Source organism: Nelumbo lutea, chromosome 4 (assembly GCF_056320005.1).
Source record: "Nelumbo lutea isolate HS-2025 chromosome 4, American lotus-T2T, whole genome shotgun sequence".
In the NCBI taxonomy this organism is placed as follows: Eukaryota; Viridiplantae; Streptophyta; class Magnoliopsida; order Proteales; family Nelumbonaceae; genus Nelumbo; species Nelumbo lutea.
This window is the reverse complement of record NC_142687.1, coordinates 46591787-46597089: the sequence shown is the minus strand read 5'-3', so window position 1 is coordinate 46597089 and position 5303 is coordinate 46591787. Positions and strand designations below refer to the sequence as shown.

Sequence of the window (5303 nt, the reverse complement as noted above, 5' to 3'; positions counted from 1 at the left end):
TCTGTACTGTGCTTGCATGTAGTGATGATGGCAGCACTTACAGTACTACTACAAGTGATGTTCTAATGAAATAAAGATGACCCTTCTTGTGATGCAACACATTATTTGAGGAAGAAAGTTCCATTTCTTTAAAGAGTCTTGCTTCACTGCTACAACAAAATTTCAGTTTTACTGAACAAGGTATAATTAGCAATGGACACACATGGTCATCTTCTTCATTTCTTTTTATTTTCCCCTCTTTTCATACTTCTTGGGAATGTTTGATGATCTCTTGCAACAAATTTGGTAATTTCAGTGTTTTAGAATTTTAGTATGTGGGTCAGTCCTCCATGAGCATTTTTTTGATATAATTGATTGTATCTTTTCATGATTTGTTATTGAATAAAGATAAACACACAATCAGACAACCACTAAGAGAAATTGTATCTTTTTGCAATTTGTAATCCTTTAGCCAATAACATAGGTCATCAACTCATCACCTTGGCTTTTACTGCATCAGGATTATCTATATTAGTTTATCCACTACACAACATCTTCTCTGGGAAATATGAAACAATACATATGCTCAATAGAGCAGCGTATGGTAGACTGATTGTAACACATGCAGCTTGTCTTTCTGAGTCTGTCACTTGAAATCATTCTGATTTATCTGGGTGTTCATTGTCTTCTTTCTTTGACTTGCTTCTAGCAATCCCTTTTGATTGTCAAACTCAATATCATAACAAATTCATAATATTCATTCATGCAACAGGTTAGACACAACTATTTCAGGAACACTGAAACAAGAAGGGAATGAAGGAAGTTGTCTTTTCAAGATTATGGCCAATTCCTTCTAAAAGAGGTGGTAGAATGGCAAGATTAGAAATTTCCAATACCTCATGCATCTCAACACTCTAGCAGGACGTGGATATAGTGGCATTACTCGGTATCCAGTGCTCCCATGGATTCTTGCAGACTATGAGGGAGTAAGACTCTGAACTTGGATGATCCAACACATTCCGTAAGCTTGACAAGCCAATGGGATGCCAAACAATAGAGTGGGAAGAAGAATTTAAGAAAAGGTTTCTATAACATATATCTATCATGTTACCATTTTTTTTCTTTTTATGTGATTTTATTTTTTTATTTCTCATCTGTGACCAAATTTTCTATATGGTTAAATAAGTTGATCATCCTTGCTTCACTAGCATGGTGCTAATATCATCTTCCATTCAAAGAGACCTATGCAACCACCCTGATGTTCTTATTTTATTTTATTTTTTGTCTTCTCTTGTTATATTAGATATGAGAGTTGGGATGACCCAGGTGTTCCGAAATTTCACTATGATTCACATTATTCTAGTGCAGGAATTGTACTATTTTATCTTTTACGCCTTCCACCATTCAATATAGAGAATCTGAAGTTGCAAGGAGACCAATTTGGCCATGCCGATCACCTTTTCAATAGTGTAAAAGATACATGGTTAAGTGCAATAGGGATGGGAAATACATCAGATGTGAAAGACAGGGATACCAAGTGTTGTTTGGGACTTCATGGAGCCTTATGCACAAATTTTAAATGTCTTGTACTTTTTTATATGTCAATTGAATATTGTATTTAAGCAATTTGTTTTGGATATTATAATAATTAATAATTTAATTAAAAGTTTTTTATTTTTATTTGCATTTTTTATTTAAATTAAATTTTATGTATTATCTACCATGAGATTTGTATTAAACAAGTACCAAAAAAACGTTGAAATCAAATTGATATAAATAATAAAATATAAAAAAGGCAACGGTCATAGGAGATCTAACCCGACGGTCCGGACCGCCACCAGAAAAACGAAAGAAACATTTTAACCGGCCTAAGGCGGTAGTTAAAGGAGACCTACGCCGATAGTCCGGACCACCACCAAAAAATGAAAGAAACATTTTAATCGGCCTAAGGCGGTGGTCATAGGAGATCTAAGCCAGCGATCCAGACCGCCACCTTAAAATATAAGAAACATTTTAACTAGCCTAAGGCGGTGGTCTAAGGAAATCTAAGCCGGCGGTCAAAACCTCTGCCTTATTAACACTAACCCAGCGGCTCCAATAGACCATCGCTTTAGAGCAATTTGAACCGCCCTCGACCAGCCATCAAAGGCGACATTCATTTTAACCTAAGTTGGTGATCCTGATCTAAGGTGAAATGCAATGCATGCCCATCAAGTAGTGAGTTGGTAGCCTTTTGGTTGTTGTTTACATGAGAACTGTATAGTACTATTGTTGATAAAATTGAGCTGCCTTAAATACTCTATTATTACTTTGATGGATACAACTTTATTTACATCATTAAACTCGTTTAAGTTCACAAGTTGCAATTGCAAAAGCTGAATTGCTATAGCAATTTGGTGAGGTCCATTTATGTGTTTAAATACACACTTTTGGGCTGAAATTTAAGAATGCATGCTCACTCACGTATGGTGTTTAATATGGATTAAGGATGTTCAACCTACCTAATTGATTAATTTTACCTATGTGAGCATTGGGAAATGGTTCATTTGGGTTTGAAATGGAGTTGTCACCCATCAGTCATGAAAATGGAGGTGATGGGAGTAATTTGCAAAAATATCTTGGTCCAAAGATGATTCCAAAGCCCGAGGCACTGGCTAAACTAATATAGGCAAGACTTGGATGGGAGAGGGAAAGGATTAAGCACCCCTCTCCTAGATCCAATAGGTTGGGCCCACATGAAATACAAACAATCACAAATAGAAAAGCACTCGAAGCGTAATAAATCATAACAAAGGAGCAAAACGAGAACTACTCATAAAGTATGAAACTACTATACAAATAGGGAAACATTCAAAGGTCTAATATGAAGACCTAATTATTAATCCAGAGGGGAAGCTGTATACTAAGAAAATTTAAAGAAAGAAAACAACAAGCTCGATGCATTTGCAGTTACTCATATAAGAGGGGATCGACCTACAATTAAGGAGAAGAATACTTTCATAACTCAACATCAGACTGAAAATATCCACATCAATGAGACTTAATTTGGAAACAAATGAAATAGGGATTGACGTCGATCTAAACAAGAAGTTCTAACCAACATGTCAAATGTAAGTTTAAATTAATGGGAATTCAATAAGCACACATGAACACAGATCAACCAAATCTGTTATTATGTAAACCATAAAATGAGCCACTGATATGAAAATTTAACCAAATAACAAATGAACTGATATGCATTTATGAAAATAGGTACTTTCTATCACATCAACATGTTAATATAATCCAGAACAAAAGATGACAACAAAACTTACCTAACTACGAGTTGGGGGTTAAACTAACAAATAAACCCCTTGCTTTTGATACCTTTCGTCGATGCGCAGGGTTCTTATAATGGAGCTCCTAAAACGTGGCCGTGAAAAATAAGCCAATGCTAACAATACTGGATATTAAGAACTATGCGTACTGGTCACAGAAATCTGGGGATGCTTTAACTTAGAAGAACGGGGTTTTGAGTTGATGTTTTGTCTCGATGAGGCGAGGAAAAGAAAGGGACTATGGGATGGAGAAAATAGAGAGGGAGAGGAAAAGAGAGGGGGATGGTGAGATGGCCGCTGCCAAGAGTTGCAGCGGCAACTGAAAACAGAGGAGGATTTCGAAGAAGAAGAAAGAGGGAGAGAGCTCGAGTGAGGTGAGAGGGGGAAATCGGATTGCGTTTCTGGTTTGTCACCGCCTTGGTTTTCGTTCGAATGAGGAAGTGAACAGTCGATCCTCGGTGACTTTGGCCAATTCGATGGGGGAATAAGGAGGGGAAGAAGGAAATAGAGGGATTGAGAGAGGGGGAAAGAGTGGTCGGAAGTGGGAGATCAGCTATGGGGTTCACCGCCACTGTAGAGAGGAGGGGGAAGGTGAGTGTATCAGTGCATTAGGGTCAATGAAGAAGATAGGTTAAATTTATATTAGGGATAAGGGGAAATTTTGTAAATTTGGGGAAATCCAGGGATATTTTAGTAATTTTCTAAAATTGGGTCAAACCGGGTCTAGGGGTCAAAACCAGATTTTTGGGTAAAAAATGGAGGGTTAAGATCGGTCCGACCACAAAGAGGGGCTTTGTGTCTTTGGGCCAATGATATTGATCGAAACAGAATCTTTCTAGATTGATGGGTAAACAGGGGTATTTTTGGCTGAAATTTCATAAGGCCGGTTTTATAGTCATTCTGGGTTGATTTGTAGGGTTGGATTGACCCAAATGGGCCTGGAATGGGCGGATCCAGCAAGGGCTCAATTCGGTTAATCTAGAGCCTGAAAATAAAATCTTTGTGTGATTGAAGGGCAAACAAGGGTATTTTAGGCTGCAATTTTACAAGTAGGTATTTAGAGGTGTTCAGGATCTGATGGTGATGTCTAATTAGTCTTGGGGGGTCAAGACCATAGGAATTTGGGTCGATAGAATGTTTCAGAATGGTGTCTTGGTTTGATGAAAGGGTAAATGGGGGAATCTGGGGTTGAGACCTTATGGTCAGGTGTTTTGATGTATCTAAAGTTTAATGGTGTGGCTTGATCGGTTGAGATGTGTTTGAATCAAGAGGATCTAGGTTGTGGGTGTTTTAGGCTATCGAAAGGGCTTAAAAGGGAGTCTCGACTTGATGGAAGGGTAAACGGAGGAATCTTAAGTTCAAATTTCATGGTAGGTGTTTTGGGAGGTCCTGGGTCTAGTGGTTGTGTTTGATCTAGTGGTCAAGGTGTTGATAGGGATTAATTAGGGCCATTGGATCAGTATCAGATAAGTTTAACGGTGGATCTGAGAGCTCTTGGGGTAAAATTCATATTTTGTTTTTTTTTTTTTTTTGGGGGGGGGGGGGTTTGGATGTTCCAGAGAGATTGGATGGGTCTGATCGGGTGTTTGGGGTAAATTAGAGGTTCAAGTGGTGGACCGAACAAAAATCGGGGGCTGACAGCTGCCCCTCTTTGTTGTGAGGTAAGAAACGACAAAACAACAAAGACCAAAAGAAGCATATAGAGATTTTTGTGAAGGGCAAAATTGGAATAGGGACAAGACGTGGAAGGAGGATTGAAACGAAAAGGAGTTCCCGTGCAACATTGCTTCATCATGTTCATGCCATTTTATTCTTGGAAAAGTGACCCTTCCTACGTATTATGAACATTCGGAATGAGGATACATTTGTCATAAAGAAAATCATTAAAAACAAGTAAAAAACAACGATAAAAGCAACTCAATGTATGAAATCTATTTAATTTTGGCAACAATGAACTTTCCAATAAGTATTAAATGATCTTATGGAGTGAAGTTAGTTATTTATCGT

The 5303-nt window shown here is 37.8% G+C and overlaps 1 long non-coding RNA gene across 1 annotated transcript; it reads right to left on the bottom strand.

The window, feature by feature from the left end:
• Positions 1-415: 415 nt before the first annotated feature.
• Positions 416-3795, bottom strand: LOC148855577 (uncharacterized). The gene is made up of 2 exons (XR_016094805.1): positions 3294-3795; positions 416-694 (listed from the first exon to the last, which is right to left on the bottom strand). It is a non-coding gene; the product is annotated as an uncharacterized LOC148855577 (long non-coding RNA).
• Between the last annotated feature and the right edge of the window lie 1508 nt (positions 3796-5303).